Source organism: Mercurialis annua, linkage group LG7, assembly GCF_937616625.2.
Source record: "Mercurialis annua linkage group LG7, ddMerAnnu1.2, whole genome shotgun sequence".
In the NCBI taxonomy this organism is placed as follows: domain Eukaryota; kingdom Viridiplantae; phylum Streptophyta; class Magnoliopsida; order Malpighiales; family Euphorbiaceae; genus Mercurialis; species Mercurialis annua.
In genome coordinates this window covers 16,461,129-16,476,307 of record NC_065576.1, presented here as the reverse complement: position 1 = coordinate 16,476,307, position 15,179 = coordinate 16,461,129, and positions in this window count along the sequence as shown.

Below are 15,179 nucleotides of genomic sequence, written 5' to 3'. Positions count from 1 at the left end.
AGGATACGAAATGACGAAACATACGATTTTACAAGATATGAAAGTTTAAATTAGATAGATCAAGAGAGATAGTAGTGCTATATGACTGATATTAAGTAAAGTTACTAATATCAGCATTAAGAATTATAAAATCACGTTAATAATAAGGACAAAGGTACACGTATAGATGTACGTGTCAGTAACTGTAAGAATGGTGGATGATATGAAGAAAAATGTAAAGATAAAATGCAAATACCTCAAAATTTAGTAAGGTGATTAGAAAGTGAAAGTTCTAGAAATACGTCGAAAGGATTGTCAGAATAGAGCAGCAGCAATAGAACGGCTATAAACAAAGGAAAGACGTAACGAATATAACAAGTAAAAGACAAGACAAGAGTCGATACTAGTACAAAGAGACCAAGATATTTAAAGACAATTAAAATCAAGATATAAGTGCTAAGAAAGCATAAAGCGTATAGGACGACAGTGAGTTGAAATTATTCCTAGACTTTAGGAATTGTAAAGTAAATGGAGTATAAATATTAGAAACAATCGGAAAACCCTTCAAAAGAAGACAAGAGATAGAATAAGAAAGAAGTTAAATGAGGGTTAGCTAACGAGAAGGATTCTCGAAACATATAGACTTAAAAGAAACATGCGAGATTCTTATGAGGTTATTATAAATAGAGAATCGTGTTATAAAGGAGAGACATTTTTGACTGACAAGTCAATTAATGACTCGAAGGGATCTTTAAGGACTAATCAGAGAAAGTCAAGAAGATAAAAATATGGATAGTATCGGTCAACGAAGACGATCGTATAAGCTATACGGTTAAAGTCAACACAAAGAAAAGTACATATAGCAATGGGGAATGTACGAAGGATCACGACCAATAGAACAACATAAAATTCACAATAACTTAAGCAAAGCAAAGAAAAGTTGAAAAAAGCAAAGGAAGTATCAATCTCAACTACGTTGAGAAATAGCAAGGATTAAAAGCCATAGATTGTGCTTATAAGAGAAAATACTCATAGAAGTATGAATGAAGTAAGTACGTCATTAAAGAGGTAGCCGATACGTCATGATTATTCACGTATAAAAGAGACAAATAGCGACTCGATGATGATTAAGAATGAAACAATAGACTTGAAGGATACCGAACGGGGATTAATCGACGTTAATAAGGACAAAAGAGAGATCGCAACCAGTAATACAAGACGTCAAGATTATGATATCGGTGATACGCCTTGAGCCACACTATTTTAGAAAGATGATGAATAGAACAATGGTAACAGTAAGAAGATTCTCAGCTATGCTACGACAAGGGACTACTATAAGCAAGATAGATAATCGATTAATGATAAATATGAAATCACAGCTATACGTAAAGAAATAAGAGCTAAGTAAAAGAAAAAGACATGACTGACGCGTAATAATGAATGTCAAGAAAGGTATAAGAATAACTGTAACGTCCCAACAAGTTTTATGAAAATTCGAGGACGAATTTTTATAAGGGGGAAAGAATGTAATACCCCAAAATAATTAATTAGCTAATTGGACCACGTGTCCAGTTTTGAGTCGCAGAAGTGGTGATATTGGAAAGTTTTCCGATAAATAAGTTTTAGCAGGTCGGTTTTAGAAAAGGTTATTATGGAGAAAACTTATATTATATTTCAATTCTAAAGTTAGAATTGGAATTAAATGGAAAAATGGCGAGAAAAGTTCAAAAATAGGTATAGGGACCAAAGTGGTAATTTAGCCACTTTATGTCGAAAACAGAAATATTGGATTTTGACGGGAAAGTGTTAATATCGGGCTTTGTATTATTTATAGGATATAAATAATACGTATAAGTCATAATAAAAGAAGTTAACGATTTAGCTATGGACTAAATCGTACGATTAAAAGTTTAAAGGATAAATGATAGGAAACAAAAAGAACAAGGATCAAAGTGAGCTCTTAACCATTCAATATAAGGGGAAACCATTTGAATTAAGAAATCAGAAAGAAAGGAAAAGAAGGCTCCAGAAAGAGAGAAAATTTCCGATCGATTTCGTTTCGCCGCCGTTTCTCCGTTCGACGTCCGATTCGAGCGATTCAAGCGGCGATTTCTTCAGAACGGAAAGCTCTATCACCTCCGGCCATCAAATTAAGGTAAGAGGTCGGGTTTTGGCATGAAAAAGATGGTTTTGTGGGCTGTTTTCATGAGATTATGATTTTGGATTGAATTTGACGTTTTTGAGTTTATTATGGCGTTTTTGAAGAAACCGAGATATGGGTATTGAGCGTGGGTATGTTTAGCACGTCGGGATTGTGGCGAAACCCCGGAAAATCTGATTTCCGGGGCTGTGCACGTGGTACACGACCGTGTACCACGGGTGCACGAACGTGTACTGATGTACACGAACGTGCACCTAGCGAGGTACACGATCGTGTACTGAAGTACACGAACGTGTACTTCTCATGGTACACGAACGTGTACAATTAGTACACGAACGTGTACCCCTGAGGTGCACGAACGTGTACTCAGTTGCACGATCGTGCACCCACCAAAACGCACGCTCGTGCACCCCAACTCGCCCCCACACGTATACAACTGTAATTGACCTAGGCATCCGACGTTTTGAGTAATTTGACTCTAAAGGACGGGTTTCGGACTTTGAGAGTCATTAATCTCGAGATTAGCTCGACGTTTTAGATAAATTATAATAATGGAAAACGGCAAGGACGTTAAGCGATTTTCAATTATGAGAAATAGTATTCCCTAAGTCGTTTATACGACTAGAGATATTGAATACGTAAATAAGTATAAAACGAAATTAAAACCTAAAACCTAAAAGTGTTATACGTATAAGAATGCGAGAATCACGTCTAACTATTAACGATTTATCAGACGTGTCAGCGAGTAGTGGAGTCAGTAGAGGCGGACTAGCGAGAGCGTACTATCAAATCGATCATATCATTTCTTGGATTGCGGTCACTGTGAGTTGTACTTTTACTTTCATGTATTAAAACTATTTGATATATATATATATATACTGTTTACACGCATCGCATTATATATAATTGATTGAAATGTTATATGCTTTATTAATTTCTATATATAAAAACTAGTATGCGATCCGAAGAAACTAGCTACCTATTGGGTGTCAATAGGCTGTGTGATCACCAGTATCGAGTCAGTCTAGTATGTTTGCATTGAGAAATGACTTGACACAGCTGGGAGCTGTTGATGAATATGATATTTACGATTGGGTTATGATTTAGATACGCAGAGTGAACTCGGCTACGGTGTAGCCTGGAAGTCCCCGTATCTAGTGGCTGGGCCACCAGCGAGTTGGACTCGCAATTGATATTTACGATTGGGTTGAATGATATATGATTATTCGAGAGATTTGTCGCATGCTAGGATATTAGTTTCGTACGGATCAAATACATGTTTATACATTTTATATTAATATTTTCTTGAGATGCGATGCTATGTTTTTATATTAATACTGTTAGTAAATGACAACTCACTCAGTATTTCCCCAAATACTGACCCCTCACCTTTGATGTCTTTCAGGTGCTTAGCTTGTGGACCTAGCTAGAAGCCAATTTTGAAGTCCAGAAGTCAGCTGTATATGTTAGTTTCTGACTTCTGTGATCGCTGCAGTAGTGGTCCTGTGTCGATAGTATAGTAGCCTAGATAGCAGTTCATTTTTGATTGTATATATAAACTGCTGTCATTGTTTAAATGCTTTTTGATAGGCTACGTGTTTAGTATATGATCCACGGCCCCAGATGCCGGTGAGATGTTTGAAACACTAACTAATGTATATAGTACCGCGAGGCTAGTTCGTACAGGGTACGGTAACTAGAGCCCGCGAGGTTTTGAAACAGTTAGTGTATATATTTGGTTATATGTTATATATGTATATTTGCTTCCGTTGTTTGTTGTTATTTGTTTATTATTTGCGAAAAATTAATTGTGGTTTGAGGCTTGCTACGGGTTCCGGAGCTACCACTCCCGTTCCCTAGCGCCGGTTGCGGCTCAATATTTTGGGTCGTGACATTTGGGTTGAACAATCAAGTTTTTAAAGAAAAAGATTTAAAAAACTAAAGCTGGAAATTTTTAGAATTTTAGAAAAGTGTAAATGGAGGAAGTTTGAAACCGGGTTTGGCGAGTGAGCGGTGGCCGGCGAGAGACACGTCAGGGCGTGGTTGCTTGACCCGTCTGCTCTAAAGAGCAGACCGACTGATCTTGAATGAGCAGACCAGCTGGTCTGCTCCGAGTGGGAGACCAGCCGGTCGCTCCGGACCTTCCTGCCACCAGAAACGTTTTGTTAAATGGGGTATGTTCAGAATTTTAAATAAGTTAATTTAAGTGATAATGTAGAGCTGAAAATGAAAATTTTAAAAAGGTTGATAAGTAATTTTCAAATGGAAATTAAAGGGAGTATATCATAAATTGTTTTCAAACTTAAAACTTTAAAAGGATGAGATTTGTAAATGTTTAAACAAATTTAAAATACTTAAAAGTCGAGTAAGGGGGTAATGCGATAACATTTATTTAGGAATAAAAATTGTTACAGGTGGGATTAATAATGTAACATAGTTAAAGTGATGATTTACAAGCTAAATTAAACACTTAAATTTTTGGGTTATTAGCGTGAGTTATTAGATAGTAAATCGAAGTGATTGTAAGAAGGCAAGAATAAATAAAAGGACTTCGTATTAATTCATGATCGAATACTTGAAATTGTATTCAAAAAGGATATAAGCAAACTAGTTTTAAATAGAATGTTAATTTAGCATTTGTTCATATTATAGATCTACGGGTTATCAGATTGGAGAAGTAAAAGATTTGGAGGACTAAGCAATGAGCTATTTTATATTTTGCTTTTGAAAAATTGGGATTAAGCTATCAAGGTAAGTTCGCAATTTAATTTCGAGTATTATTATTTTTATATTAATATCTATGTGTGCATTTGGTTGAATATTTAGTTTAAACTACTATGTATACTTATAGAACTATTATTAATATTGTTAGAACTTCATCAAAAATATTTCAAATAACAAACTTATATTTTTATAAATAAGACATTTTATGTTATAAACGATTAAAACATGATATACTTTATAAAAGGTCGCAAAAAGTGAATTTGAGACATTTTGAAAATGATTAATACTATATTTTGGTGTTATTAAGGATAATGTTATTTATAATGGACGATGATTGGATCGTGAAATCGCCCTTAAAGTAGTATCGGTTATTTAAAAGGTGTATGTGTTATTATTTAGTTAATGCTCTTCATGTTTTTTTTTTATGCATTGAAGCAAGTATAATGGCATAGATAATTTGAGATGTTAATTAAAGTGATTGTTATTTTACTAGTTTCGCTATGTATACGTTTATTATACGAATTTATAATCGTTTGTTTTGCGGAATTATTATTTAAACCCAATAAGTGATCCGTGGGAAACTAGCTACCTATAGGGTTTCAATAAGCTGTGGTCACCAGTACTAATATGATTCTAGGCGTCTGTGGTCAATGATTTGCAATGATAAATTATGAATATCGATCGGCTAAGGAAAAGGAGGATAAAAAGAAATGTGATAGATACGACGTTTAACTCGGTGGAACTATCTCGGGACCCGTGTCTAGTGGGTAACTCGGTCGAACTATCTCGGGACCCACAACTTGGGATTAAGAGATGGTTGCGGGTAACTCGATCAAATTATCTCGGGAGCCGGCTACGTGGACGATGTGATCGAAAAACAGTTATTGATGGATACAGAACCATCAGTTATTATCGATTATATCCAATAAGTCCATATTACTTGGATTTAGGGTTTCGAACGGATCCGATATTGGAAACTATTAATCTATTTTATGTTTATTTATGTTTAATTAATCGTTTGTTATCAAAGTATGTTTAATTAATCCTTTATTATCGAAGTATGTTTAATTATAAGTTATTAATTGAATATGAAGTAAAGTATGCGTTATTGTTAATGCGACCTTATTTTCAGTTATAATACCGTTAGTAAATTGAGAACTCACTCAGCTATATTTGACTTGTTGATTATTAAAATTTTCAGGTGTTCAACAGATAGCGTTCAGGTGGAGCCTCCACTCCTTGTTTCGGAAGGCTCATCACTTTTTAAATGTACAGCTTCTGACTCTCTCGCGCTGCAGTAGTTCAGGCTTACACTTTTGCCGAGGTCCTATTAGCGGTTTAAGTATGTTTTGGGCTAGTAACCGCATCTGTCTATAGTTTTTTTTGTTTAACTACTTAATATGTATATTTTGTAAATGCTTAAAATGGTACTTGGCAATATATGTGTGGTTATATAAAGTTTATCGTGCATGGTGGTTTGAGATTTAACAGGTGTTGGCTAGTTAAAATTATATCCGTTATATTGCCAAATTTTCGAATATGAAATATTTATGTCTTATAATGCTTTTAAAACGCGAAAATGTTTTAGGTAAACTTAGGTATGCTACGGGTTTCGGAACCGAAATTCCCATTCCCAAGCGCCGGTCGGGGCTCGAGAAATCGGGCCATGACGTAGAGATTTAAGCCAAACATTTAAAGCTTTACGGATCTAATCCAAACGTTTACAACAATACGAAATAAATCCTAACGTTTCGCCTTTTTAGCGATTTAAGCCAAACGTTTAAAACGTTACGAAACAGATACAAATGTTTAAAACATTATGAAACAAATCAAAACATTTAAAACGTTATGAAACAAATTAAAACGTTTAAACTGTTACGAAACAAATCCTAACGTTTCTCTTTTTTAGAAATTTAATTCAAACGTTTAAAACGTTACGAAACAAATCCTAACGTTTCATTTTATTAGCAATTTAAGCTTGACGTTTAAAACGTCACGAAAAAAACTCAAACGTTTATAATGTTATGAAAAAAATCCAAATGTATCGCCTTTTTAGCGATTTAAGCCAAACGTTTACAAACGTTACGAAACAAATCCAAACATTTGCAATTTAAACCAAACATTTAAAACGTTACGAAACAAATCTAAACGTTTCACCTTTTTAGCGATTTAAGCCAAAAGTTTACAAACGTTACGAAACAAATCCAAACGGTTTACCTTTTTATCAATTGAAGCCAAAAGTTTAGAATGTTACGAAACCAATCCACACGTTTAAAACTTACGAAACAAATCCAAACATTTCACCTTTTTAGCAATTTAAGCCAAACGTTTACAAACGTCATGAAACAAATCCAAACGTTTCGCCTTTTTAGCGATTTAAACCAGACATTTAAAATGTTACGAAACAAATCCAAACGTTTAAAACGTTACCAAACAAATCCAAACGTTTAAAATGTTACAAAACAAATGCAAATGATTCATCTTTTTAGCTATTTAAGCCAATAGATTTAAAAAGTTATGAAACAAACCCAAACTTTCAAAACGTTACAAAACAAATGCAAATGTTTCACCTTTTTAGAAATTTAAGCCAAATTTTTAAAACGTTACGAAACAAATCCAAACGTTTAAAACATTACGAAATAAATCCAAACCTTTCACGTTTTTAGCGATTTTAGTCAAACGTTTATAACGTTAAAAAATAATCCAAACGTTTAAAATGTTACGAAATAAATCCAAACGTTTCACCTTTTTAGCAATTTAATCCAAATGTTTACAACTTTAACAAACTAATCCAAATGTTTAAAACGTTATGCAACAAATCCTAATGTTTCCCCTTTTTAGCGATTTAAGCCAAACGTTTAAGATATTACGAAATAAATCGAAACGTTTAAAACGTTACGAAACAAATCCAAATATTTCAGTTTTTTAGCAATTATAGCCAAATGTTTAAAACGGTACGAAACAAATCCTAACGTTTCAACTTTTTAGCAATTTAGCCAAACGTTGAAAACGTTACGCAACAAATCAAAATGTTTAAAATATTACGAAACAAATCCTAACGTTTCACCTTTTTAGTGATTTAAGCCAAACATTTAAAACGTTACGAAACAAATCCTAATGTTTCCTCTTTTTAGCGATTGAAGCCACACGTTTAAAACGTTAGGAAACAAATCCAAACGTTTCAAACGTTACGAAACATATCCTAACATTTCACTGTTTTAGCAATTTAGGCGAAACGTTTAAAACGTTGTGAAACTAATCCAAACGTTTAAAATGTTGCCAAACAAAACCTAACATTTCACCTTTTTAACGATTTAAGCCAAATGTTTAAAATGTTACGAAACAAATACAAACATTTAAAACGTTACGAAACAAATCCTAACGTTTCACCTTTTTAGTGATTTAAGCCAAACGTTTAAAATGTAATAAAACAAATCGAAATGTTTCACCTTTTTAGCGATTTAAGCCAAACGTTTAAAACGTTACGAAACTAATCCAACCGTTTAAAACGTTACGAAAAAAATCCAAATATTTCATATTTTTAGAGATTTAAGCCAAACGTTTAAAACTTTAAGGATCTAATCCAAACGTTTAAAATGTTACGAAACAAATCCTAACGTTTTGCCTTTTTAGCGATTTAAGCCAATCGCTTAAAACGTTACGAAACAAATCCAAACGTTAATAAGATTAAAAAACAAATCTAAACGTTTAAAATGTTACGAAACAAATTCAAACGTTTAAAACGTTACAAAAAAAATCCTAACGTTTCACTTTTTTAGCAATTTAAACCAAACGTTTAAAACGTTACGAAGTAAATCCTAACGTTTCATTATTAAGCAATTTAAGCCAAACGTTTAAAACGTCATGAAAAAACCCAAACGTTTATAGCGTTATGTAAAAAAAACAAACATTTCGCCTTTTCAACGATTTAAGCCAAATGTTTACAAACGTTACAAAATAAATCCAAATGTTTGCGATTTAAACCAAATATTTAAAACGTTACGAAATCAATCCAAACATTTAAAACGTTATGAAATAAATCGAAACGTTTCCCCTTTTTAGAGGTTTAAGCCAAACGTTTACAAACTTTATGAAACAAATCCAAACGTTTACAAACGTTTCGAAACAAATCCAAACGGTTAACCTTTTTACCAATTTAAGCAAACAATTTAAAATGTTACCAAACCAATTCAAACGTTTAAAATGTTACGAAACAAATCCAAACGTATCACATTTTTAGTTTAAGCCAAATGTTAACAAACTTTATGAAACAAATCCAAACGTTTCGTCCTTTTAGCGATTAAAGCCAAACCATTAAAACGTTACGAAACCAATCCTAATGTTTCACCTTTTTAATGATTTAAGCCGAACATTTAAAACATTACGAAACAAATCCAAATGTTTCACCTTTTTAGTGAATTAAGCCAAACGTTTAAAATGTTACAAAACAAATCCAAACGTTTAAAACATTACAAATCAAATCCTAAAGTTTCACCATTTTTGCAATTTGAGCTAAACGTTTAAAACGTTACAAAACAAATCCTAATGTTTCACCATTTTAGCAATTTAAACCAAACGTTTATAACATTACGAAACAAATACAAACGTTTCACCTTTTTAGCGATTTAAGCCAAACATTTAAAATGTTATGAAAAAAATCCAGAAGTTTAAAACGTTACGAAACAAATCCTAATGTTTCGCCTTATTAGCGATTTAAGCCAAATGTTTAAAACGTTACAAAACAAATCCTAACGTTTCACCTTTATTGTGATTCAAGACAAACGTTTAAAACGTTAGAAAATTAATTTAAACATTTAAAACGTTACGAAACAAATCCAAACGTTTCATGTTTTTATTAATTCATGCCAAATTTTAAAATGTTTCGAAACTAATCCAAAAATTTAAAACGTTACGAAACAAATCCAAAATACTCACCTATTTAGCGATTTAAGCCAAACCTTTACAAACGTTATGAAATAAATCCAAATGTTTTGCCTTTTTAGCGAATTAAGCTAAACATTTTAAACGTTACGAAATCAATCGAACCGTTTAAAACGTTAAGAAACAAATCCTAACGTTTCATCTTTTTAGCGATTTAACCCAAATGTTTAAAACGTTACGAAACATATCCAAATGTTTAAAACGTTACGTAACAAATCCTAACATTTGTCCTTTTAAGCGATTTAAGCCAAACATTTAATATGGTACGAAACCAATTCAAACATTTAAAACGTTACAAAATAAATCCAAACGTTTCTCCTTTTTAGAAGTTTAAGCAAAACGTTTACAAATATTACGAAACAAATCCAAATGTTTCACCTCTTTAGCGATTAAAGCCAAACATTTAAAACGTTACGAAACCAATCCATATGTTTCAAACGTTACGAAATAAATCCTAACGTTTCCCCTTTTTAGCGATTAAAGCCAAACGTTTAAAACTTTATGAAACAAATCCTAACGTTTGACCTTTTTAGAGATTTATGACAAACATATAAAACGTTACGAAACAAATCTAAACATTTCAAACGTTACGAAACAAATCCTAATGTTTCCTCTTTTTAGCGATTTAAGCCACACGTTTAAAACGTTGCAAAAAAAATCCAAACATTTAAAACGTTACCAAACAAATCCTAACGTTTCACGTTTTTAGCGATTTAAGCCAAACGTTTAAAACGTTACGAAACAAATCCAAACGTTTAAAACATTACGAAACAAATCCTAACGTTTCACCTTGTAGTGAATTAAGCCAAACGTTTAAAACGTAGCAAAACAAATCGAGACGTTTCACCTTTTTAGCGATTTAAGCCAAACGTTAAAAACGTTACGAAACTAATCCAAACGCTTAAAAAGTTACGAAACAAATCCAAATGTTTCACATTTTTAGAGATTTAAGCTAAACATTTAAAACTTTACGGATCTAATCCAAACGTTTAAAATGTTACGAAAGAAATCCTAACGTTTCGCCTTTATAGCAATTTAAGTCAATCGTTTAAAACGTTACGAAAGAAATCCAAATGTTCAAAACATTACGAAACAAATCGAAAAGTTTAAAATGTTACGAAAAAAATTCAAACGTTTAAAGCGTTACGAAACAAATCCTAATGTTTCACTTTTTAGAAATTTAAGCCAAACGTTTAAAACGTTACGAAGAAAATCCTATTGTTTCATTATTTAAGCAATTTAAGCCAAACGTTTAAAACCTCATAAAAAAAAAACCCAAGCGTTTATAACGTTATGTAAAAAAAAGCAAACGTTTTGCCTTTTTAGCGATTTAAGCCAAATGTTTACAAACGTTACGAAGTAAATCCAAACATTTGCAATTTAAACAAAACATTTAAAACGTTACGAAACCAAAGCAAAAGTTTAAAACGTAACGAAACAAATCCAAATGTTTCACCTTTTTAGAGGTTTAAGCCGAACGTTTACAAACTTTATGAAACAAATCAAAACGTTTACAAACGTTACGAAACAAATCCAAACGGTTAACCTTTTTATCAATTTAGGCCAAAAGTTTAAAATGTTACCAAACCAATTCAAACGTTTAAAACATTACGAAACAAATCCAAACGTATCACATTTTTAGCAATTTAAGCCAAACGTTTACAAACTTTATGAAACAAATCCAAATGTTTCGCCTTTTTAGCGATTTAAGCGAAACATTTAAAACGTTACGAAACCAATCCTAATGTTTCACCTTTTTAGCGATTTAAGCCAAACATTTAAAACGTTACGAAACAAATCCAAACGTTTTACCTTTTAAGTGAATTAAGCCAAACGTTTAAAATGTTACGAAACAAATCCAAACGTTTAAAATGTTACCAAACAAATCCTAATGTTTCACCTTTTTTGCAATTTGAGCCAAACGTTTAAAACGTTACTAAACAAATCCTAAAGTTTCATCTTTTTAGTGATTTAAGCCAAATTTTTAAAACATTACGAAACAAATCCAAACGATTCACCTTTTTAGCGATTTAAGCCAAATGTTTAAAATGTTATGAAAAAATCCAAATGTTTAAAACGTTACGAAACAAATCCAAACTTTTCGCCCTTTTAGCGATTTAAGCCAAACGTTTAAAACGTTACAACAAAAATAACGCTTCACCTTTTTAGCGATTTAAGACAAACATTTAATACGTTATAAAATTAATCCAAGCATTTAAAACGTTACGAAACAAATCCAAACGTTTCTTCTTTTTATCAATTTATGCCAAATGTTTGAAATGTTACGAAACTAATCCAAAAGTTTAAAACGTTACGAAACAAATCAAAAATATTCACCTATTTAGCGATTTAAGCCAAACCTTTCCAAACGTTATAAAACAAATCCAAACGTTTCGTCTTTTTAGCGAATTAAGCTAAATATTTTAAACGTTACGAAACCAATCCAGTCGTTTAAAATGTTACAAAATAAATCCTAACGTTTCACCTTTTTAGCGATTTAAGCCAAACATTTAAAACGTTACGAAACAAATCCAAATGTTTAAAACGTTACGTAACAAATCCTAACATTTGTCCTGTTATGCGATTTAGGCCAAACATTTAATATGGTACGAAACCAATTGAAACGTTTAAAACGTTACGAAATAAATCTAAACGTTTCTCCTTTTTAGAGGTTTAAGCAAAACATTTATAAACATTACGAAACAAATCCAAATGTTTCACCTTTTTAGCGATTTAAGCCAAACATTTAAAACGTTATGAAATCAATCCATACGTTTCAAACATTATGAAATAAATCCTAACGTTTCACCTTTTTAGCAAATAAAGCCAAAAGTTTTAAATTTTATGAAACAAATCCTAACGTTTCACCTTATTAGAGATTTAAGCCAAACGTTTAAAACGTTACTAAACAAATCCAAACGTTTCACCTTTTTAGCGATTTGAGCCAAATGTTTAAAACGTTGTTAAACAAATCCTAACGATTCACTTTCTTAGCAATTTAAGACAAACATTTAAAATGTTACGAAATTAATCCAAACACATAAAACATTACGAAATAAATGCAAACGTTTCACCTTTTTTGCGATTTAAGCCAAATGTTTAAAAGGTTAAGAAACAAATCCCAACGTTTAAAATGTTACGAAACAAATCCAAACGTTTAGCCTTTTTAGCGATTTAAGCCAAACATTTAAAACGTAACGAAACTAAATCCAAACGTTTCACCTTTTTTGCGATTTAAGCCAAACGTTTAAAACATTACAAAACTAACCCAAACGTTTAAAACGGTACGAAACAAATCCTAATGTTTCACCGTTTTAGCGATTTAAGCCAAACAGTTAAAACGTTTAAAACGTTTTGAAACAAATCCAAACGTTTAAAATATTACGAAACAAATCCTAAGAATTCACCTATTTAGCGAATTAGGCAAAACGTTTAAAACGTTACGAAACTAATCCAAACGTTTGAAACGCTACCAAACAATTCCTAATATTTCACCTTTTTAGCGATTTAAGCCAAACGTTTAAAACGTTACGAAACAAATCCAAACATTTAAAACATTATGAAACAAATCCCAATGTTTCACCTTTTAAGCGATTTAAGCCAAATGTTTAAAACGTTACAAAACAAATCGAAACGTTTTCCCTTTTTAGCGAGTTAGGCCAAACGTTTAAAACGTTACGAAACTAATCCAAACATTTAAAACGTTACAAAACAAATACAAACGTTTCACGTTTTTAGAGATTTAGCCAAAAGTTTAAAACTTTATGGATCTAATCCAAACGTTTAAAACGTTACGAAACAAATCCTAACGTTTTTCCTTTTTAGCGATTTAAGCCAAACGTTTAAAATGTTACGAAACAAATCCAAACGTTTAAAACATTACGAAACAAATCTAAACGTTTAAAACGTTATGAAACAAATTCAAACATTTAAAACGTTACGAAACAAATCCGAACGTTTCCCTTTATTAGCAATTTAAGCCAAACGTTAAAAACGTTACGAACCAAATCCAAACGTTTCATTTTTTAGCAATTTAAGCCTAACGTTTAAAAAGTCACGAAAAAAAACCCAAACGTTTATAATGTTATGAAAAAAATCCAAACATTTCGCCTTTTTAGCAATTTAAGCCAAACGTTTACAAACGTTACGAAATAAATCCAAACGTTTGCAATTTAAACCAAACATTTAAAACATTTTGAAATCAACCCAAACGTTAAAAACGTTACAAAAAAATCCAAACGTTTCACCTTTTTAGCGATTTAAGGCAAACATTTACAAACGTTACGAAACAAATCCAAACGGTTCACCTTTTTATCAATTGAAACCAAAAGTTTAAAATGTTACGACACAAATCCTAACGTTTAAAACGTTACGAAGCAAATCCAAAATATTTCGCCCTTTTAGCGATTTAAGCCTAACATTTAAAATGTTTCAAAACCAATCCTAACGTTTAACCTTTTTAGCGATTTAAGCCAAGCATTTAAAACGTTACGAAACAAATCCAAACGTTTCACCGTTTTAGCGAATTAAGCCAAATGTTTGAAATGTTACGAACCAAATCCAAACGTTTAAGCGTTACGAAACAAATCCTAACATTTCACCTTTTTTGTAATTTAAGCCAAACGTTTAAAACGTTACAAAACAAATCCTAATGTTTCACCTTTTTAGCGATTTAAGCCAAACGTTTAAAATCTTACAACACAAATTTAAACATTTCACCTTTTTAGCGATTTAAGACAAACCTTTAAAACGTTATGAAATTAATCCAAATGTTTAAAATGTTGCGGAACAAATCTAAATGTTTCACCTTTATATTAATTTATGCCTAAAGTTTAAAATGTTACGAAACCAATCCAAACGTTTAAAACGTTACGAAACAAATCTAAAATATTTACCTATTTAGCAATTTAAGCCAAACCTTTACAAACGTTATGAAACAAATCCAAACGTTTCACCTTTTTAGCGACTTAAGGTAAACATTTTAAATGTGTTGGTGCAGCGGGACGCGAGGGTCCGGATCGTATATTTAATTTAAAACCGGAAATCCAACAATCCGGATCTAGAAATTGATCATATCAATAACAAATGGATCGTCGTATCATCTAGTAATTAAAGCACGCATCTACAAATCGTAAGAAGAATACCTATGTCGATTCTCAAACGATTCTTGTAGTCCCGATAGTACGGCGACCTCAAGCTCATCCACACGAGTATGTGTCCGATTGAATCCTCGCTTTGAAGTAATCCGCAAGAGTTTCTCTTGCCGAGAAACCCTAAGCTCAAACTCTCGGCTTGACTACGTCTTTCCTCTGATGTATGAAAAACTTTCTCTAAGCTTTTCTATGATTGACGACTATTTGACCTCATTCAAATA